Genomic DNA, 24,380 nt, shown 5'->3' with positions numbered 1-24,380 from the left:
GGATGTAGCTCAGTGGTGGAGCACTCAAACCTCTGGGTTCAGTAGTCAGTATTGAAAAACAAACCAAAACCACTCTAGTCAAAATCACTTGATCTTTCGAAACTTCTTAGGCTTTCTAATTTCCTCAGTTTCAATGTAATTGCTGTAAATTTAGTTTACTTTATTGTAGATAATATTCATACTAAGAAATCATTTTCATTATATGATGCTGTGTCAATTTCTGATATTATGACCTGTAATTATTATTATTTTGGTACCAGAGATGGAACTCAGGACCTTGCGCTTGCGAGCCAGGCGCTGGAACCACTGAGCTACATCCCTGGCCCAATGACCTGTAAGTATTGACTTCCACACTTCCACCACTTTAGCAAAGATGTGATCCTGGTGAAATGATTTTAAAGTATATTGGAAGCATCCTTTGTGTATGTGCTACCTTTATCCCCCAGCTCCTTCTTCATGGTACTGCGAATGCAACCGAGGACCTCACTCATGCCAGGCGAGTACTCTACCACTGAGTTACATCCCAGCCCACAGCTTTTCTTGCAAGACAAACTGTAGTAAGATCTGCTATTAATGCAAAGTTCTTTACCTGTTCTGCCATTTGGTTTATCCCATTTAAAAATTCCCATTCCTGGTTCCACTTTTTCTAATTATTACCAGTGGTAATTACTTAGAGGAAAATAAATGTCTTAGTAGCAAAAAAGATATGTGAAAATAAGTTTTAAGATACTAAAATTTCACATAAAAATTTCAAGTTGGTAGTATATTACTGTATTTCACAGGGATGTGTTAATTTTCATGAACTTTTGTAATGGCATTATAAAACTGAGATGCTGGTATGTACCTGACCCACCTATATGGTCTTCAGTCTTCCTGGCAGGTCTCAGGTCCCTCCTGCCCCAGGTGCCACCTGTGGTCAGCCAACCCACTCCTCTAAGCTTTCCCCACCCAGGCGCCACTGGTGGGGGTCCTAGGCCGTTACTTTGTTCTTCCTGACCAGGGGTTGAGTGAGGATGAATGACAAAGAGACATGGAGTCAGTTTAATACATGGGCAGCCAGGGGGCTTTCGGCTGTAGTAGACAGAGGAGCCCCCTGTATCTGGCTCATCTTGCCTTTATTCACACAAGCATGGGTACAAGCAATCAAGATAACACAAGATTCGTCTGCTTTCCAGTATCCACTAGTACATACTCTGGTGACCAACTTAACCTCAGCTGCCTTGAATTTTCCCTAGACCCTGCAATATGCAGTCACCCCTGAGTGCAGCCTTTCCCCTGTGCTCAGTTCTCCTCCAGTTTCCCACACTGGTGCTCCTTTCTAGATGAGTTGTTAAATACCTAATTTACCCTCTGTTCACTCTGTGTCTACCTTCTTCTTTGCCTGCCTTTTTTGCATAGATATATATGGCAGGTGCATATTTTCCAATATGAGCACTTGGGAAAAAGAAAGAAGGGCTCTGGATTTCTTAGGTAAGAACACAACAATACATTTCATTTCATTTATTTTTCAGTGAAAGGGATCTCAAGAGGTCAACCTAAATACTAACAGGTGAAGTTTCAATAGGGACACTAAGGGAGCAGATATGTGTCAGTATTGCCCTGAAAGAATGACATTACAGCGCACCCTCAAGTTACACCAGGCCTGACATACGAACAACCTGGATTAACGAGGTTAATGCATGATTCATCTGCCTCTTGTTAGCTATAGCGAGTACCCAGGTAAACATCCAGATCTCAGCTGTACTGACTTAGTATAACCATCTCTCCCTCAGGAACCGATCAAGTTTGTAAGTCAAGGATCCACTGTATGAATGTGTACAGTACCTGAATCTGTACACTTGGGTTTGGTTTCCTCAACTAAAACTGAAGTCTCCTGAGATACCATACTGTTCTTGTTGATTATACATGGTATATAGTATTCTGGAATATAGGAATTTCACAGATATTGCTGATATTTGGTCTAATTTACCTGGAAGTATTATAAAATGCTGCATATTATAATGAAACAATATAGCATTAACTGAAAAACCCCTAAATTCATCATTGCTTATGTATGATTAATATAATTTTATAATTCACTTCATAGTCATTTGATCTGAAAAGTCATTTATTAATGTTGTAATTCTAGTGGGAAAACCCCAGAATTTATCATAGTATTAGTCAACTCTTAGAAATAAAGAAACTAAGCGGAATATGTTTCAAATCTGCACCATTTATCAACTTACAGCCCCTGTATTATGTAAAATACCTAGCGCACTGAGAATCTTAAATGTTTATAATTAATTATTGAAATTCCTCCTCCCCCATTCTATTGTCAAGATCTTCTTTGAGGAGAAGAAATGGCAGTTTATATACTTTAATTGAAATCTATATTTCTCTAGGTTTTTTCGTTACTGAGCTCAAATACAAAGAAAATTCAGTTGTGTAGTTTTGCTCTTACAATGCAAGGTGAAAGGGGAAAAAGCCAAAATGCAATTATTTTTGGTTGTAGTAATTAATTTTGGTGATTTCAAAGTAATGGAATATTTATACAATAAATATTGATGGTATAATATTCTGGGGTAAGATCTATATGGGTTGTATCTCCTCCATCATCTTTAAATCTTGGAGCACTTGGTCCCTCACAAAATACTTTTTGATAATAGCACAATGAACATTTCACATATCTAGATTTAGATGTGTTTCTGTAAATAAATATACCATAGAGGGGCCAATATTTTAGGGATATATAATATTTTGGAATATTTTGTGAAATCTAACCATTGTCAGTTTAAAAAAATGAATAGTAAATATTTTGATAACTGACACTTTTGTCTCTTTGTATTACCATCTAATGTATGTATAATCAAATCTATCAATTGTAGTTACACAGTTTAATGAGACTTGACAAATGTAGTTTTCAAGATATAGAATATTCCTGTCATCTGAAAAAAGTTACCTTCTGTACTTTTGCAGCCAATCCCTTCCTTGCCTTTTCCCTAAGTAATCTTTTATCTTTTGATTTCATGACAGCATTGTATTGTTTAGATTTATATATTAATTGTCATATAATGAGCATTACTTTGTGTCTTGAATTCATTCACTTGGCATAATGATTTTGAGATTCATTTATATATCAATTCTTCATTTTTTTCATTCCTAAGTGACAGTACTTTTTATGGATATAGCACAACTTGTTTTTAGACCTCTTGATGAACATTTGGATTGTGTTTTGGATGTTATAAAAAAAAGCTGATTTGAACATTTAAGTGAGAACTTTTGTGTGAACAAATTTTTCAGTTCACTTGGGATACTATCAAGATGTAGGATTGCTAAGTGGGTTTTGGGTTGTAGTCTGGGCACTCATCTCTAAAAAGTTTCCCATCACTGTCCTAGACTATTCTAAAAGAAAAACATAAGGATCATTGGCTTTGAAGAATAGGTAAAGTTAGAGTTTAATTGTACAAAAATGTACTCACCAAAATTATTACAGAAAAATATTCAGATCTAGAGAATGAGATGAATACCCAGGTAAATGAGGAATTTAGAACTCCAAATAGACATAGTCAGAAAAGAATCTCTCCATGATACATCATAGTCAAAATCTCAGAAATTTAGGACAAAGAGAGAATATTTAAAGCTGTTATAGAAAAATTTCAAATAACTTACAAAAGCAAATCTATGAAAATAACAACATGTTTCCAAATACAAACATTAAATGCTAGGAGAGTTTGAAGTGAAGTTTTTGAAGCCCTAAAACAAAATAATTTCCAACCAATATTACTATATCTTGCAAAATGATCATTCAGGGCCGGGGATTTAGCTCAGTGGTTTTGCCGCCTGCTGCGCAAGTGGAAGGATCTGAGTTCTATCCCCGGCACCAAAAAAAAAAAAAAAAAGATCTTTCAGAATTGATTTTATGCATGAAAAAAGTAAACTAAGCAAATTCATTATCACCAAACCAGGACTGCAGAAAATACTAAAGGGAATCCTAAACACAGACAAGGAGGTCAACATCAGCCATGAGACCAAAGGAAATAATACATCTCACTGGGAAAGTAGTTAAACAGGAGGAAAACAATTAAGGAATGAAGCATTGGACAAACAGTATAGTGACAAGAGTCAGTAAATACCTTTCAATAATAATAATAATCAGTGTAAATAGTCTTAACTCTCCAATCAAAAGACAAACAGTGACAGATTGGATTAAAAATAACAAATGTATGTTAACTGCAAGAGACACACCTAATTCGCAAAAAAACACAGACTGCAAGTGAAAGGATGATAAATGATGCTCCATGCAGCCAGAGCCCAAATTCAAGGAGTAGCTATTCTAATTTCTGAGAAAATAGACTTCAAATCAACACTGGTAAGAAGAGACAGAGATCAGAATATTGGTATAGGGAACAATTCACCAAGAAAAGATAATTATAAATATATATGCACTGAATGTTGGCATGCTCAACATCCTAAAACAAAAACTACTGGACATGCAAGGGCAGAAAGAAACCAAAGCAATGATAGTGGGGGCCTTTAACACCCTACTCTCACAGAGAGACCAACCAGACGAAAATTCAGTAAATAAATATCAGAGTTAACCCACACCATAGAACAACAGAGTCAAGAGATACCTACAAAGTGTTTCATCCAAAAACAGCAGAGTCTCAAAAATACAAAAGACAATAATCTTTCATGCTATTAGATCACAACAGAATGAAACTAGACATCAACAGCAAAGAAACCACAGAAACTACACATACATACATGGAGATCAAATAATATACCCTTGAATGATCAGTGAATCATAGAACAATCAGGGAAGAAATTTAAAAATCCATAAAATCAAATGACAATGGAAATACATCAGAATCTGTGAGAGTGAAAATAGTTCTAAGAAGGAAATTTATAGCTGTGTGCACCTACATTACAGAAACAGAATGATCCCAAACAGATAACTTAATGATATATCTCAATGACCCAGAAAAACAGGAACAATTCAAACCACAAACTAGTAGAAGGAAAGAAATTACAAAGTTCGAAATGAAAATCAATGAAATTGAGACTAAAAAAAAATATGAAGGGTAAATGAACCAGAGTTGGTTCTTTGAAAAGACAAATAAAATTGATAGACTCTGAGCCAAACTTACCAAAAGAAAGAAGGCAAAGAGCTGTGTCAATATAATTAGATATTAAAAAGTTGAAATTACAGCAAACATCACTGAAATCTAGATAATTAAACTATTTTGAAAACTTACTTGTACATTCCAATAAATTCAACAATTTGGAATAAAAAGGTGAATAAATTCCTAGACACATATGACTTTCTCAAATTGAATGAAGAAGCTATAAATACTCTGAATAGACTAATAGTAACAGGCAATTAAATTGATGAAGTAATAAAAATTCTACCAACCAAAAAAAGTCCACAACTCAATGTAATTGCCACTGAATTTTACCAGAACTCAGGATAAGAACTAATACCAGCATAAAAAATTTCCTATGTAGTTGAAAGGGAAGGAACACTCCCAAACTCTTTCCATGAAGCCAGCCCTAATGCCAAAACAAGACAATCAGTAATAACAACAAAAAAGAAAACTGCAAGCCAATATTCCTGATGAACATAGATGCAAAAATTCTCAGTGAGGTACTTGCAAACAGAATTCAACAACTCGTGAAAAAAATCATACATCATGACCAAGTCAACCTTATCACAGGGATGCAAGGATGGTACAACATATATAAATCAATAAATGAAATATACCACATAAATAGGATTAAGGATAAAAAAACTCATAATCATCTCAATAGATGCATAATAAACCTCTGATACCAACCCAACATCCCTTGAGATAAAAACCCTGATGAAAATAGGTATAGTAGGACTTTACCTCAAACTAACTAGCAAAATACAGTAAATCCACAGTCAATATCACATTGAATGTGGAAAAACAGAAAGTATTACCTCTAAAACCAGGAATTGGACAAGAGTGTCTACTCTCACCACTCTTGTTCAATACAGCACTTGAAACTTTAGCCAGCGAAATCAGGCAAGAGAAAGAAATAACGAGTAGGAAAGGAAGAAATCAGTTTAGCTCTATTTGTAGATAATATAATCCTTTATATAGAAGAAAAAAAGAAAGCCCAACTGCATCAGAAGACGCTTAGAGCTGATAAATTCAATGAAGTGGTAGGATACAAAAACCACATACAAAAATCAGTAGCAAACTGTACTCCAATAATGTATCCACTGTGAAAGAAATTAGAAAAATTCTATTCATGATAACATCAAAAAAATTAAATACCTACAAATCAACCTAACCAAGAAAGTAAAATACCTAGATAATAAAAACTCATGTAGAACTCTGAAGAAAAAGATTGAAGAAGATATTAGAAAATTAAAAGATATCCTATTCTTGGATAGACAGAATTAATGTACTTAAAATGACCGTATTACCAAAAGTGCTATAAGGATTCAAGACAATTCTTATTAAAATACCAACATTTTTCACAGAACTAAAAAAATACATTCCTAGAGTTTACATGTTATCAGAAGAGACCCAGACAGAATACCCAAAGCAATCCTGAGCAAAAAGAACAAAGTAGGAAGCATCAGAATTCTGGATTTCATATTTTACTACAAAACTCTATTTACAAAAACAGCATGGTACTTGCACAGAAGTTGACTTGTACACCAATGGGATAGAATAGGAGGTATGGAAGCAATCCCATGCGCCTTCAGCCATCTGATTTTTTACAAAGGGACCAAAAACATACTGTGGAGAAAAGACAACCTCTTTATAATGGTGCTGGGAAAAATAGTTATGCACATACAGAAGTTGAACTTGGACCCTGAATACTGAGGTTTTAGTTTAAGAAAAACAACACATACATTAACATCTTTTGTCTTAAAGGAAAAACAGATAACATGCATGCCATAGGTTCACCACCACTGATCTAGGAGCTCTTAGATTACTTTTGATAGTCTCTTGTTTTTTCAGCATTGCTGAGCAAATGTTCTATTATATTAACCTCGTCCTCAAGTCCTAATAGTTTATCTTCTGACTGATCTTCCTTACTGCCATAATTTCCAACTGAGTTCTTCCTTTCCAGGATTTCTGCTTAATTATTTGTCATAACCTCTAAATTCTTCACTGAAGTAGGCCTTCACATCGTGCATTGTATGCCTTAATTCATTCAGTTGCTTATTTGTATCTTCTTATTGATTCAGTCAGTTGCTATTTACATTTTCTTTAAGTTCATTGATCATCTCAGTAAATGATTCATTTAGCTACTTGTTTGTGTATTATTGGTGTCTTCAATCATTGTCCCTACTTGTTTTGGGTCCTTTGGAAATTCATCCACTTCAGTGTCTCTGACATCTGTTTTTTGAGGAGCTATGAATTTTTGCAGGCAAGCATCTTATTGCCTTGTTTGCTCATGATTCTTGTGTTGTTGTCTTGAACATTGTAGATCAATTGGGGCATCAGTTAGAGATCTCTTCAATTTTGGGTATGATTGAGTGTGCATGCACCTACTCAACCTATTCAAAGTACTAGAATCAGTCCCTATCCCTACATTGCTAAAAGATAGCAACTTCTGGTGATATCAATAGCTAAAGAACCAGTCACATATCAACACATAATTACAAATTTGTTTTAAAAGTTTGCAACTGTTTCAGTAACTAGGAAGATGATGAAATATTAGGGCTGAGAATAGTCTGGGAAAAGAAAGAGAAAAGTGGGGAAATAAATTTTTAAAAGAAGAAAAACATGAAAAAAATACATTTTGATGATATTTTTATGACCAGATTGGAGGAGGCAAGAAAGAGACATTTGAGATGTATTGTGTGCTGGTGGAGTAAAAGAAGAGAAGAGGAGAGAGGAAGGGAGGGAAGGAGAGGGGAGGGGAGAAGAGAAGGAAAGACAGAGAAGAGAAGAGAAAGGAAGGAGAGGAGAGGAGAGAAGAGGAAAATATAAGTAGAAAATGCGAGGCACTTCATGGACTTTGGAACCAATTAATACACTGGCAGAGACCAAATGTTGGAAGGCTCAAAAGAGGAACCCTTACTGAGGGAGAGTCCAACAGGTCAATTTAAATCACTGTAGAATCTAGAATAATAATCCTCGCCCAAACACAGTTGCATATACTGTACTCATACACCATACGCATTGGGAGTGAGTGGCTCTGAGGATCCAAACAGTTCTCCAGGTCAGCCTCCTGAGCGAACTGCAGAAGGAGGGCAAATGCACTGCCCAATTCCAGTCCCATTGTCTTTAGCTCACCATATTCTGGAGCCTCTATTATTCTCAAGATAGTGGCAGGGCATTTACTCTGCTCCCTGTAATAAATTTCAGCCCGGCTTCACCACCGGCCATGAATTTAATGAGTGCTACCCCTACCCTTCTTACTGTATCTCTGGAACTCCTGGCTGCCCTGTCTCAGCTTGCTCAGCCCTCATTGACTTCAGTGACATCCAGGGTTAATGAGAATGTTTTCTCAGTTATGCAGGCTGTTTCTCTCCAACCCCAGTAACTGCAGTTTCCAGCTGTCCTGGATCTCAGAATTTATTTTTAGCACTCGATTCCCCCTGTGCCCAGTGCCAGAGAAGCAGAGATCACGCGGTTGTCACCTGCTTTGGGACAGCGGTGTCCGGTGATTCCAGCAATGGCCACCCCCCGCCTTGTTCCCTGAACGTTCTGGGCATTCCATAGGATGGCTAGGTCTCTGAAGGCGCGCTGAGCTCCGTACTCACGGTCCAGGAATCTGTTTGCTGTTATTACCACAGATTCTGAGATGGGGATGGAATTGTGTAGCTTTACCAGCACTGGGGACAGCAGCATCTGGGGTGAGTGCCTGGCTGCTGACACGCCTCTTCCCTTTTTCCCTGAAAACGTGTTTCACAGGATGGCTAAGTTTGCATCCTTGGGCTGGGATCCATGCTGGTAACTGGGGGACCTGTTTGCTATTTTTATCACACATTCTGGGCCATGTCCCGGAGGGGAAACCGCGTGGCTGATTCTCTCTCTGGACAATAGCTTCTCCATACCTGGGCTGGGAGCAAAGCCTGGGTTGATGGGCCATTTCACTTCTTGCTCTAGCCCTGTCATTTTCTGTATTTCACCTGTTCGCTGTCCTGTTCACAATGGTTTCCAGTGGTCGTTGACTCTACTGCCTCATGTAACCGCGCTCTGACTGACCTTGGTGCGTATCTTGGAGCTCTGTGTGAGTGCTGCTCACTCTAACATTCCTTTTTACTGGTTGTTTATTGATCATATCCAGAAATGTATCTGATTTTGCATATTGATCTTGTATATCATTAACTTGCTCTACTCACTAGTCCTAGTAGTTTTTTGATTTTATAGAATTTTCTATGCAGATGATAATGTCTGTGCCCAAAGATAGTTTCATTAATTTTCATTTATCTTTATGCCTTTTATCTATTGTTTTTACCTTACTGTACTGGCTAGAACATATAGTACAATGGGGAATGGAAGTTTTGATAGTGCACACTCTTACTTTTACTCAGTTTTAGGAAGAAAACATTCAGTCATTTACCATTGTGATACCAGTCATTCTGTTTTAATAAAATGTCCTTTATTAGGTTGAGGAAGTTTCTTCCTGAACTGCTAAGAATTTTAAATCATGAATATGTGTTAAATTCTGTCAACTGCTTTCCCTACATTGAGATGATTATAGAGTTAAAAAAAAATACTTTCTCTTAAATTCTCATGAAAAATTTTGTTGTTCAGATGTCGATCCAACCTTGCATTCCCATCTTCACTTGGTTATTGTTGAGTTTCATTTGCCAATATTTGCCTATCATTTTTGTGTATAAAGTCATGAGGGATACTGGCCTGTTATTTTTGCTAAGACTTCGGCTAATTTTATTTAAGCCAGGTATGATTGCATGAGCCTGTAGTCCCAGCTACGTGGGAGGCTCAGGCAGAAGGATCACTTGAGACCATAAGTTCAAATCCAGCTGGACAATATAGTGATACTCCATCTCAAAAACAAAAATGACAACAAGAAAACTGTCTCACCTGTCAATACATGTGTAGATACTGTTGTAAAAGTACAGCAATGTAATCAAAGGATAATACCAATAACCTAGTATAATCTACTCCAGAGATGAAAGAATAGTTAAGTATAAGGAAATCAATTAATGTAATTCATTGAATCAATAAATTAGAGTATACTAGGAAATCAGCAGATGCTGAAAATCTGTGGCCTAATGTAGTTTTAAAATCAATTACTTTTTATGACTGAGACTCTATTAGTACGAGAATATTAATAAATAGTCTTGATGTAGTTAGCCCCATGTTCTGTCTGTCCAGTTCAGATACCTATTATCTCTTTAAAAAGGTTTATCAGATCAATTTCCATATCCATAAAATCGAGATGGTAATAATGAATGGAGATGATAATGATCAAATTATGTTGTTATGACCTAAGTCATGTAATACACTCAAAATATATTGTAAGAATAAAAACATGATACATATTATATATGTGATATTATTGAAATATTATTTGTATAAATGTCTTAAATCTATAGTTACTATTATCACAATATTGAGAATTACAATATATGAAATAATTATTCATTTCTGTAATTATCTTGGAGTTTTAAGCTTACTGCCTAAATTTTACAAGTTTAATATTGCCTCAAAATTATATTACAGTATAAATTTTTATATTTATTGCATTAGCCTGAAGTAGTTTCCATGTTCAATAAACACGCAAGTACCTAATACAGAATGCTTAAATTTTATACACTGTGGTTAAAACTGAAATTTACAGGAATTATAGACTGTTGAATTTTAAATTAATGATACATTAGATATTCCTGACTTGAAATACATAATTGCATGGTTTATTTTGAATTACCGTGTTTCTTTAAAGTCAGGTTTGTCGATCCCCCTCTGGGTTACCTGGCATAAGGCCAATGCCATCTTATTTCAGAAAGCTTTAGAAAAATGTAATGTGGGAGACAGAACATGTATATTTGTTTTTAACTTTAGAAATGTTCCTTTAAACCTTTTTTCTTGATTCATTTATGTTCAAGATTGTATTAATCTATTTATTTAAAATTCTTGTGACTAGTTATTATTAATATTGGAAATATCATACTTGATTCTTAAACCTGGGAACATAGCAACTGTAAGGAGCCTTGTCTTACTGATCAGAGAAGTTGATTTGAAAGGTAAATGCACAAGGTAATAGCAGTAAGTCTTAGTACTACAACTTAGTTTTCCTAAGTGGATCCCCTTCTTACCCCATTTTAATTCACGTCAAATTCTCCTTTAAACCTGTCATGTTTCTCACAGGACTGGGCTTGATATGCATGTTTTGTACATATTTGGATTTTATTGACTTGTTTGCTACATGAAGGTAATTCAGAAAACTAGGTAAAATATTTTTAAAATTCAGCCTTCACAGGCTCTTAGATCAGCTCCTAATTCACACAGTGACTTTGTCCTTAGAATGCTCTAACCCTTTCTTTTTGTTTCAGATGTACCAACCCTTATTTATGTGGAGATGCCTGGGTATAATGACCTGGCTACAGATCCCTTAAAGAACCTCTATGACTGTTGAAATAATCAAGTTCCTTTGAGAAAAAAAATTCTTTTTTCCTTTCCTTTTTTTTCCTGTTTGAGATAGTGAATCACTATATTTCCCAGGTTGACCTTGAACATCAAACTCATGATTGTCCTACTTTAGCGTTCACTGATGTGCTCCATTGTGCCTGGCCTAAAAATCATTTTCTGAATGGTGGTTTCCCCCACAATGCTGGATGAAATGACTTCAAATGACCTTGAAATTCAAAAAGATCTTCCAACATAGCAGAATACGAAGATAGGAAACATGTATGTGTAGTATATTTGGGGCAAAGAGTTTCCTCACCATAGTGTGCTTAAAATAAATATTTGAGAGTTAGATGACATAAAACCACTACACAGATTGAATACCTGAGTCACATACTACTATCTAATTCTGACTCTGACTTCTTTTCTTTCTCTCTCTCTCTCTCTCTCTCTCTCTCTCACCACTACACAGACTGAGTCATATACTATTTTCTAATTGTGATTCTGACATCCATCTATCTATCTATATGTGAATTGTTTGCCCCAAATTCAAATAGCCAAGGTGAAATTAGTTGTTGAGTCTTCAGAATCATTTTAAGAGTTGAGGAGAAAGAAGGGTGTGGTGTGGCCCTTCGTTTAGAGTTTCTTTCTTTTGGTGGTGCTGAGGAATCAACTGAGAAGCTCAAGAAAGCTAGGCAAGCATTCTGTCACTGAGCTACATCCCTAGCCCTGGATATATTTTATAACATGTTTTAAAAACTCACATGAATTGTTTTCAAAAAAGACTTTTTAAAATTAGAAAAATTTACTATTATAAAAAGTCTTCATAATGTAAAAGTCTGTATAATACACAGAACAGCTATATGCTGTATTTTAATATGAAAAGTAAACCCTTAAAATAAAAATTTAGCTTGAAATGTCTTATTATGTTTGTTTTTGAATAAATCCTTCACAATTTAAAAGACAAGTTTGAAAACTACTTGGCACATGCCGAGAAACCCTATTTTTTCTGCTCTGGAAAACATATTTTGAGATTCGTTTGCTTAACATAAGTAGGACTAAATTTAATATATTATTAAACTTTAAAATTGATAATTAAAGTACATGCATTATATTTACTTCTACAAGGTACATACATACACCTTTATAAAGTATACCAGTACCCACTATTTTACTATGGAAAGGTTCAAACATACAGAAATAGGGAGACTAGTGTAATCAACTTCTGTGCACCAATTGCTCAGCTTCATCAACGTTTTGTCAGTCGTGTGTCATATATTCTTTCTCTTCTTTTCCAGAGTGTTATAAAGCTCTAAAACAATACTAATAAGTATTAATATCATCTACTACTACTTAGATCATATTAAAATTCATCAATTGTGAGATAAGCAACATTTCTAATGTGACAGGCTGAATCCTTGTATAAACTGGTGAATGAAAGGTAATTCAATGGAGTAAAACAGCTGGAGCAGAAGGTTCACATTTATTTTTGGTTCCCTGTTAAACAAGGGCTGAAGCAAGGCTCAATTCTTAGGATTCCTTACTTTGGAATCTCTACCAGAGCACCTAAAAGTGCATGGGTTTGTCATGTGCCCTTGTGCCCTTGTGGGTAATGATGAAGCTGAAGCCCATAGGAAAGTCTGAGCCACCATTCACTCTGCATTATTGCTACTGAGATATAAACTGATTCCCACCTCTGATTGGGATTCGGAAGGCTTATTAGAGAGTGTGCTGAGACCACCAGTGGAAAAGAGTGAAAGGAAGGAAGCCATACTGGACACAGGGAGAACCTGAACAGGTGAGTTATTTAACAAAGGCCTCATCCAGCCCTATGGCAAGTTCTGACCTGGAGTTGGACCTTTTGAACAGTCACTGGCAGCAGGTCACCCTGAGTGGAGTGGACAGTGGACAAGGAGGTTCTCTTTTGCCAAAGCAGTCCCTAGATAGAGACAGAGAGAACAATGGGCTTTCCATTAGCAGCACTCCCAGCAGCTTGGAGAATAAATCCTTCTACCCTGAAGCAGAATCTGAGCAGCATAGCAGAGCAACCACTGCTAACATTTTTTTAGCAGAAAAGCCTGTTCCTATAGTTTCATTTTTTCCTAAGTAGGAGATATTAAATGTTTTTATTGCCAGATATTTCACATATATTATCTTTAATCCTTACATCAACTTGCAAGATAGTTATTTTCTTAAGATGCAGTATCTGAGAGGTTTGGTATCTTGTCCACAGTCACAACCCTAGAATATTAGTAGAATTAAGATTTCCCCCAACTTCTGTTCAGCTCCCTAGCTCGTTCTGCTATGCTGTTCACAGCCTCTTGCAGGGCTGTGTCAGCACTTCTGTAATTAGAGCCCTAGAATAGCACATCCATCATTCTATTACTGTTTTGTATCCTCCAATCAGGTTGCCAATATATGTTTTTAAAATTTTACATCATGTTTATTTAAGACTTTCCAAACCTATTTGAAATATAAATGGAAAAAATTCGAAGTTGAGTAGATTTCCCAAACAGGTTGTTGCATGTTCTCCATACTTCTTTAAAGATTTTTTGAAACTAGGAAATAGAAAAATGAACCAAAGGGATGTTAATTAATGTCTCTGTGATTTCTCTTGTGGATCTGCAGTGCTTTGGAGAAGAAGCCCTAGACAGTTGGTATGAATCACAGTAACTATTCTTACTGGCCTTTTTAGAGAGTGAATGAGAATAGGGGGAAGCTAGGTTCTATTCATAACTCCTCCAGTATTCATCCATGATTGATCTTGGCAGAGCCACTTAATGCACTGTATGCTTTGATTTTCTTACTTGGAAATGTCTGTAATGGTATTCATTTTTCCCTTACTTTAAATGACAGTTAAAGGATTAGATGCTCTTGAATGCTTGAAAGCAACTCCTTAAGAATATGATACCACTTTACAATTTCTGTTACCTAATCAGATTTGTGAAGTAGGATTCCTTTATTTTCTCAGAGAATATAAGAATCTATAGAAATGCACTGAAAAAAACTTTATAAGCAAACTCACAAGTACATTACTGAGCAATTTGATCAGTAGCTGGTTGAGTTTGAATATTAGGAAGACACTTGACATTTGTGTGAGCACAATAATGACATCTCCCCCAAAGATGTTCATGTCTTAATTTCATACCATACCAAATGTTATCTTACATAACACAAATGGATTTTGGTAATGTGATTAAGCTGAGGAGTTTGAGATGGGAAGATTTTTCTGGGTAATCTCGGTGGACCCGATGTAATCACAAGTCCTTGTAAAATGGAGCAATACCAGCATAAGAGAGATTTGAAGATGCTTTCCTATTGGCTCTGAAGGTGGAGGAAGGGCATTGTTAGGAGTGCAGTTCTCCTCTAGAAATTGGGAAAAGCAAAAAACAGACTCTCCTAGAGCCTCCAGAAGAAATGCAGCCCTGTTGACATCTTGATTTAGTTCACCTTGGTTTGTGTAGTTCTGACTTATAAGAATGGTAAATTAATATTTTTTGGTTTTTTAAGGCAATAGATTGCTGTAGTTTGTTATGGTGATAATAGGAAATTATTACAAGAATATGATGATCTCGTTTTACCACTGAATCTTGGCCAATATGAAGTAGTATGTTGTCGTTTTTGTCAAATGTGAGAACCGCTCAATGGAAGGTGGTGTAGGAGGTGGGAGCTGACTTAGGTACCTCAATCACTTCTGTCCATCTCCAGATAAGTGCAGTCTCAGTTGAGAAGCTCTTACCTAGAAGGTTTGTAGCATAGCCATAGTTTGGTTAGTTAAAGTGTATAGTAAGAGTAATTATGTTCCTCTAAAAATTTCTTAGGAATGCCTTCTTATTGATATTTCTGACCCATGACAGAAAGACTCGCTCACTTTAGTCTATCATTGTCTTGGTCCTGATAATACCTTTATTTACACTGAATGGGTGATGGTGACCTCTCTTCTTTCTCCCAGTGTCTCCTGCTGCTTTATGCTAACCATCCATTAGGGGCCTTTTCCTACCCTCTTCCCTTGCATCAGTTTTACTGCCAACATTCTCTGCTGCTAAACCAAGGATGTTCGGCACCACTAAAAGAACTCATTTAGTCATATGGATGTATTTTACAAACATTTAGATCTCTAATTAGGTATGTTTGTGTATGTGAAGGTGGGTGAGGGATTGGACACTGAAGTAGTTTTCTTACTAACCTGAAGGGATCTATGCATAAAAGGGGATTTTCATATGTAATTAAGGCACTAATCAGTTGGCTTTATTTAATCAAAGAAATTTTTGTGAGATGGGCTTGACCTAATCAGGTGAGCCCTTTAATGACAGATGTTCTCTTGTGAACCTGAAAGAAAGCACAGTGTCATGTTGTGACCTGCCCATGGGAGGGGAAGCTGTATGAAGTGCAGGCTTCAGTCCTACAGCTGAAAGAAACTGAATTCTTCCAGTGACCTGAGTGAGCATGGAAGAGAAGCTCAAGCTCTGGATGAGAATCAGAACCACTGTCTAGCCAACATCTTGATTGTAGTTTCAGAGGCACTGAGAATGTTATATGTACTGAGCTCCATCGAGGAATGGAATTACTAACCAAAGGAGGAGGTTAGGAGAGTTTTATTGGAAATAATAATAAGAACAGCTCTTGGATTTCCAGGAGGGGTCCTGAGTGCATGGCTGTATGGTCCCTCAATGCAGAGCTAATTACAAGCAAAACACAGGAATTACTCAATTGTTCAATGGCCACTTATCACCGGTGGTTCTGTGGAGTTTAAATGACCAATTGGAACTCGGGCTGTCTAGTCCAGTTCTTCAGCATGCAGAGTTTAAAGCAAACTGGAATTATAGAGAAAACTTGTATTTAAGCTACTAAGTTTATAGTAATTTGTTCTACATCAATAAAAATTAACAAATTTTGGTGACATCAAGTGTGCTATACACATACCTAAATTGTGGGATTGGGCAGTAGGCAGAGAGTGGGAAATTGAAAAAGGATATGATAGAAAAAATCTGAATCAATATGGATAGAGTCTAGTAGAAATCTGACATTTGAGAATACTGCTGTTCAGGGTTCAGAAGTGAGGAAGATGTTATTGGGAACCAGAGGAATAAGGATCCTTCTTATATTCTGGCAGAGAAATTAGTGACCTTGTGTGTCTCACTGTTATGTGGAAAGTAGAACATGTAAGCAATGGGCTTGTATATAGAGCTAAGGAGATATTAAAATAAAGCATTAAAATTTTTGCTGTGTTTCCTCTTCTTTCTGCTAATTAAATGCAAAGGTAGAAAGATAAATGGAGGGAAAAATCAAAACAAAACGATGGGATGGAATGACTAAAAATTTGTAGTCTTTCTGATGGCAGAAGCTGCTAAAATTCAGAAATGGCTGCCAAGAGTTTGACATGAGGAAATTGTTGAGTATGTGTACAACCATTTGCTAAAAGCTCAGAAGGAAGGGCTCCTTTCGAGAGATTAGGCATGTGCCTCGCTGATCCTGTCAAGCAGAGTCTGAGGTCTCTGGGAGGCTTTGTCTCTCATCCATCTCAGAAGGAGTCCAGGATGTAGAAAAGGGAGAATCTTGAAAATATCCTTGGATATGGCTTTTCTTTAGAGTGTGAATCCCTGTGAAATCCATGGAAGGCTCACAAATTTCTTAGAAATTCATTTCAGCAAAAAACACTGCCAGTTTTGTCTGAAAGAGTGACAGTAGAAAAGGAAAAGAGTTGTTAATCCCTAAATTCTACAAGCAGGATGTAGTCTGATAAAAGTACTGTATGTGATGACAAATGTACTCTACCTTTCGTGAAAAAGGAAAGATGACTCAGAGGGCAGAACCAAGAAGAATGGGATCTTCAGAGAATGGAACTGAGAGCTAGGAGGATTATTCTCAGGCCCCAAAACCTAATCAAGAAACTCCCATTTGTTCAACTAGATTTCTGCTTTGGAACAGTTACTTTGCATTTACCAGTTTTTAAACTGGAGTGTCAATAGCTATAACTACCTACCACTGTATGTTTGGAAGTTTGCCTCTTTAGTCTCATAGGTTCATCCATGAGAGGAGTTGTGCCCTAGGAGCTCTACTTAATGAATTACAGCCAGTAGTTTCATTCTCACCTGATTTAGATGGTGCAGTTGTAGACACCAAGGTGATCTGTCTTATTTATCACAACGTGCTCAATTCTGTGTATGCAGTACCTGGTGGGTAGCCTCTTACTGAATATTTATAATTCTTCGTGTATTTTATTACATGAATAAGTACCCATCATTCTGATCAATTTAGGAATAATAGGTAGATTAATTTTTAAAAGTCTTTAAAAATAAGATCTTAAGAATGATTAAATCTCACATGTAAATGCCATACTAAGGAGATTTAGTTGGTCATCTAAATATATTTCTCCAGTACATACAACTTTTTTCTCTCATTGTACGTTTTCTTTAAACTTTTATGGTTATTTTTTTTTACCTGTGTTCCAACAATTAATCTATTAGGATAATGTGATAATTATCCAGTTCTGAGAGAGAATATGGTAGTGTCAGAAGGCTTTTTGTAAAAGAAGTATTATTGAATGTAATTAATTTTAGGTTTGAAAGATAGCAAGGAGATTATAGTACAGTTGTTGCTTGGACTCTATGGGGGATTTGTTCTAGGATACCCTGTAGGTACCAAAATTACTACCATAAAAATGGGGTAGTTTTTGTATGGAACCTAGGTACATCATCCTGTATTCTTTAAAGCATCTCTAGGGTACTTATAATACTTTATATCATGTAAATACTATATAGTCTTTACACTGTGTTCCTTAGGATATAATTACAAGAAGAAAAATCAGTGCATATTCAGGACAGTCAAAATAACAGTAGACCTAGCTGTATAATACTTTACACAATCTGTGGTTGGTTAATCCTTAAGTATGGAACCCACAGACATGAGGGCTGATTATAACTTAGGTATGTAAAGACTTTTGTTTAGTATTAAAGGTCAGAAAATCAAAATGTGTCATCGTCAGGATAAGAGTGAATCATATTTAATGTATTCTGGTTATAAATATAGATAAAATCATGCACATATAGCATTATAGAAATAAATACAAAATAGCCAGGCATGGTGGTACAAACTATAATCCTAGAATTCTGGGAGGCTGAGGCAGGAGGGTCGTGAGTTCAAGCCCAACCTAGACCTCTTAATGACTTAGCAATGCTCTGTCTCAAAATTTAAAGAGGGCTGGGGATGTGGCTCAGTGTGAAAGCCCTGGATTCTATCTCCAATAAAGCAAAACAAAAACAAAATAGAGAAAATGCAGTGTCATCTTATATATCAGAGATACCCACTAATCTGGTTTTCTTAGTCTTAATTTTTTATGCATATGCATATATAATTTTGATAAAAAGTGGAATAATTTTATATATATGGTTTTGTGTCTTAGTCCATTTTTTCTTCCTATAACGACTATCACAGCAGATATAAAGTTTATAAGGCTCATAGTTGGAGACCAGGAAGTCCAAATGTATAACAATCCAAATTTCTATTTTTAAGGAACTAGATGAATAAATGAAATATTCACAGATGGAATACTTTAAAGGATATAAAGTATAATAAATCAATGAAACTTATTTATTTTATCTAGAAAATAAATCAGACTTTTTTTAAGTGACAAAAGCAAGTGATAGAAGGGTAAGAACCTCTTGACATCATTTATACAATTTGAGAAGTGTATTTAATATTACATTATTGTAAAAGTTAAGGATAAATACAATAATACCTTGGTTTATGCATACTTCTGTTTGCAAACAATTCAGTTCACAAACAAAAGCATTTGGCAAAACTGTGCTTCTGTTTGAGAACTCCACATTAGGTAACAAACATGACCATGCCCATCTTCCCCATACAAACACAAGCACAGCCATCTTCCCCCAAATCTTAAAACAAAGTCAGTTTGTAAATTGAGGTACTATTGTATGTAGTAAAAACCTAAAAAGGTAAGTGGAAAAGATCTATAGCAACTTTATTTTAAAGGTCATTTATAGAGAAAGAGGGAAAGAAATGGATCCAGGTAAGGCTTATAGAATCTGCAACTGAATTTGAACATTTTATTTCTCAAAAAAACATAGACAGGTGTGTTTCACTTTGAAATAGAATGTATGACTGAAGAAAAGCAGTATATCTGTGGAAGTAACATGACAGACATACTCAGGCACTCGGGTGAACAACAGACAATGTTTTATTGTACTTGGATAGGAAATTAATACCACAGAAAAAAGGAAATTAAGTAAGCTGAATTTATCCTAACTTCACAGTCAACTAGAAATCAACCCCTCTTCAAAATAAAGGTATTATGGCCATTAATCATTATTTGTCAACTTCACTGGATTAAGAAATTCATAGTAGATTAATAAAGCATGCTCCTGAGTAGGTTGTGGTTGTGTGACTTTTGAAACTATGTGTGGTTACTCATCCATTTCTCTCTGGGACTTCTCTGCTCTGCTTCATGGCCACTGTGAAATAAGCAGCTTTTCTCCACCACTTTTTTATTCCAGTACCAGAAATTGAACTCAGGACTTTATGCTTGTGAGACAGGCATGGCCCCACTGGGCTAAGTCCCCAACCCTCTTCCACCACTTTTGCCATGAGGTTTCTGTCTTAGAGCCTGCCAACCTTGTCCCGAATCTCTTGAAACCATGAACTAACTAAAACCTTTCCTCTTTTAAGTTGTGTGTGTTAGATATTATGTTCAGGAACAAAAAAGCTGAGTAATACAAAGAATTGGTATCAGAGAAGTGAGATCATTCCTGTGATTATACATGACCATGTAGTTTGAAAGCCTTTGGAACTGTTTTGTGGGAGGGGTTTCAGTAAATTTGGAGATGCTGTCTGGAGAAGGCCTAGAATGCTGTGAGATGGGTGATTTGGGTCAGATCACAAAAGACTAAAGTGCTGATAGGAATGTGGAAAGTGAAAACCAGCTCAGGAGATTTCAGTAGGGAACAAGGACTCAGCTGGCATTCGGACTACAGGCCATGTGTGTTACACCCTGGCAAAAAATTTATTTTCATTTTGCTGACATCCTGAGATTTTCAGAATACTGAGATTAATGGTGGTAAACTAATTAATCTAGCAGATGAAGTTTCAAGATAGCCCAACAATTAGGCTGTAGCATGGTTACTGCTGGCTGCTTTTGGCCAGATTTATTGTGAGAATCTGGTGCAAAGGCAGAGTAGAAAATTTTGAAAACTTTAAATTTTGGTCCAGAAGGAACCATATATAAAGTTGGGGTCAAAGGAGGTGTGGCCACTAAAAAGACTAGCACCACTAAGAATAAAACAAATACTTTGCATGGGGACAAGAAAAATGTACCTTGAAGACATCTCAGAAATCTGCAAGACCTCACCTATTGCCAGGCTCAAGGGTGTAAAAATGTAAAGCTTTTATTGAAAAGGACCTGGAACCTCTGCTTGAGAAGGGCCTCCTAGGGCATTGGTTCCCCAGGATTCATTTTACCATACTCAGCCATCCAGGCATTCAGGGGTCACTGCAGCCATGATCCAAAGGGACCTGGCTACTGCTTCCACTGAAAGAAGACTTTGGTGTCACCCATGTTATGTGGTTTTACTGACTTTCAGAATATAAGAGCTGTGGGGTCGAAGAGGCTTCTATTCAGATTTCAAAGAAAGGCCTGGTAGGCCAGGCAAGAGGCCTCTGAGAAGGCAGTACATGCAGCCATGGGAATAAAGCCAAAGGTGCAGTGGAGACCCCAAGAGGTTGGAAATTTCAGGAAAATGGAACATCTTCCAAGGAAAGCTATAGGCCATTAGTGGAGCCAACCCAGGAGAGAGGCAGTGTGGACAGAACTGGCAAAACTGCAGGGAACACTGGACATTGGACATGGAGCTACAGAATTTAATGTCTTCCTTGCTGGATTTTGTTTTAGTGCAATTCTTTTCTATCCCTCTATATCTTCCGTTTGGAAAGGGAATGTTTACACTGTTCCATTGTACCTTGGGATTATTTAACTTGTTTTGATTTTTACAGAAGTTCCCAGCTAAGAATTTGCACTGTGTCTTAGAAGAGACTGAAATTTGAACTTTTGAAAAATGCTGGAACTGTTGAGACTTTTGGGAAGGGATTATTGTATTTACTTGTATTATGTAAAATGGAATTATGAACTTGCTATTGTCATTATTTGGAGATTAAGTAAGGTTTAAGGAGATGTTTTTGGTTGTGAAGTTGACAGGGGAGTTGGATTGTGGTCATTAGTTTTGATTGATCCACTTCATTGGATTGAGAAATACCTAGTAGATTAGTAAAGCACACACTATTTGTGTCTAGTTGGGTCATGGAAACATGGCCTTGGGTGCTGTACATGATCCCTCACCTCTGTTTCTCTCTGGAGCTGTTCCACTGCTCTGCATCACAGCTCCATGAACTAAGTAACTTTCTTCCACAAAGCCTTCTCAGCAAGAGATTTCACTAGACATTGAGCCTGCCAGTCATGTACTAAATCTCTTAAAAGTGTGAGCTAAATTAAATCTTTCTTTCTTTAACTTATGGGTGTGGAGTATTGTGTCCAGCATTGGGACATTTGACTAATATGGGCATTAAACATGAAACTCATTTAGCATGTAGAAGTAACCACATTAATACCCCATATATGTGTCAGTTGTTCTCTTGAATTCTTCTTACTGATTTTATAAGCCTTTTGATTTAAATAATATGTAATGTACATAAGCCCGTATAACTCATACCCTTTCTGATCCTAGTGCATTTGACTGAGCCTTCCAGTTGTACAGTTATCTTATGTTTTACTTTTAATTCCCAGACTAGATTAAAAGCCTTGTAAGGAGGGAAATTTTATACTGCACTTTTAAAATATTACTTATTGAAGTTAGGTACCCTCTGTATTATTTTTAGTTTAGAATGTAAGCAGCAATACTTATCTTCACCATCCACAGAGATTTTCTTTTTGTTTTCAGAGATGGTAGATTTTAGCAGTACTAGAGTACTAGAGTACTGTAGAAAGATCTGAGCCTTATGTTGTTAACTATGTCATTTGAACAGGTTTCCTAATCTTTCTGAACCTTGGTTTCTTTTTCTGAAAGCAGGAATGTTAAAATAGAGGTCATCATATTGAGCATTAAATAAGGAAATAGATATAAATCACCAATTTAATATATAGTACCTATAACACAATTAGCTTTCAAAAAATGAAATTTCTCCTTTCCTTTCCCATCATGCAAATGAAAATAATAACATTATTTTTATGTGATTGTTTTAACAAGTTACTGATATATTCATAGTTGAATTAAGGAAAGTACTAATGGTCATCTACTTACCTGGTTGACGAAAGAGGCAGGGAGGTTTAGAATAAGTATTTGAGACAAGAAGTGGTTTACATGCAGAAAGTAACTACAGAATATTGTGCTAAACCAGCCCTAATTTAAAATTCTAAGCTTTTAAACCTAGTTCTACATAAATCTCAGTTAACACTAGAAGAAAACCAACAACTGCAATCTTGAATCAAAGTGACCTGAGATGCTTATCCATTTAAGTTTCTGAGCTTCTTTTTTCATGGGTTAGGGACGGTGCAATAGAGAGTAGTAAGTTCTGTTCTTGGACAGGGACACTGTCCTAAAGTCTAAGTGTTCACTGCCAAACGCTGCTAGAGGAGATTTGTGTACTATTTGCTCACTCAAGGTGAGTTAGTTAATGCTCTTGCTTTCCAACACCTACTCCATGCTCCTATCTGTGGAACTATTTTCTGGTTTTGAAATTTCAGACCTTTTACTAAAATGGAGGTAAATATTGCTTTAAAATTTGATTTTTAAAAATTTCCCAACTCATATCTTTTCCATGGTTACTTATCCTTTCTTGCTCCTTTAACTCTTGTGCAGTGGTTCAGAAATATATAGCTGCACCTTCTAAAGTATCTCATAGCCTTCTCATTTGGATTGCTTTTCTTCTCTAGGTTTGCTTTTTATGTTATTCATGCACGTGAATTTGGATCTCCTTCTGTTGCAGCTGGTACAGGCTTTAAATGTCTTTAGGCACCTTGGATTCAGGGGCTCAGAGGAGGCCATCTGGATTTGATCTCTATCCATCTCTTTCTCTCCATGTCTTGTTTTTGCTTTCTTCTCTGTTGGCATCATTCATAGGTACTGTCGCTTCACATGGTTTCTCCTAAAATCTTGAAGATTATATTAATAGGCTCCACAGAAAAAGTTTCTCTTTCAAATTATCTAAAAAGTCTCAAGATTGAGACTCTGAGAACCATTGTGGTTCACATGTTCATCTTTGGATTAATAACTGCACCTAATTGAACTGTGCTGGACTACATGAATGACCCTGATGCTATGGGGTTGGAGTCAGTTCCAACTACGTATGTTGGGAATGGAGGAGAGAGAATTCCAAAAATAAAAATCAAGGTCCTTTTGTCAAGTGAAGTGGCAATGGATACCAGACAATTAAAACAACAATTGTCTACTTAATAGTTGTCTACAAACTAATCTGCAGACCAAATCTACTACTGCTTATTTTTGTTAATAAAGCTTTATGGGAACATATCCATTGAGTTATATGTTGTCTGTGAGTGTTTTCCTGCACTATCAATAGAGTCAGATAGTTGCAACCAAGAGTATATGGCCAGCAAAACCTAAGAATTTCATCATCTGGCTCTTGATCTAATTTCCTATGAGGAAGAAAGTTAAAGGGCACAGGAAAAAGGCATCCATTACAAAGAGATTGCATCAACATTGTTCAGTCTCCCAAATGTTCTTATCTAAGGTCCTTTATGAGGTCTTCAATATTTAGATGCTACCTTAAATAATATCAGCGTTAGGGACAACA

General features: G+C 36.3%; 1 protein-coding gene and 1 long non-coding RNA gene across 25 annotated transcripts in view; both read left to right on the top strand.

The window, feature by feature from the left end:
• Nucleotides 1–24,380, top strand: part of Anks1b (ankyrin repeat and sterile alpha motif domain containing 1B) — a 1,083,815-nt gene that overhangs the window by 341,164 nt on the left and 718,271 nt on the right. The gene's annotated exons all lie outside the window — the stretch shown is intronic.
• LOC147823600 (uncharacterized) lies at nt 344–23,729 on the top strand. Of its 2 annotated transcripts, XR_015443641.1 has the most exons (3): nt 344–8,824; nt 9,078–9,180; nt 11,492–23,729. It is a non-coding gene; the product is annotated as an uncharacterized LOC147823600 (long non-coding RNA). The 2 variants fall into 2 exon arrangements; XR_015443640.1 differs by lacking the exon at nt 344–8,824 and having other exon boundaries at nt 8,831–9,180.

The sequence above is a fragment of the Heterocephalus glaber genome, unplaced genomic scaffold (genome assembly GCF_053883595.1).
Source record: "Heterocephalus glaber isolate CG9 unplaced genomic scaffold, H.glaber_assembly_v1.0 deba00001572, whole genome shotgun sequence".
Classification (NCBI taxonomy): Eukaryota; Metazoa; Chordata; class Mammalia; order Rodentia; family Bathyergidae; genus Heterocephalus; species Heterocephalus glaber.
The sequence above is the reverse complement of the archived record's forward strand: the minus strand, read 5'-3'. Positions and strand labels throughout refer to the sequence as shown.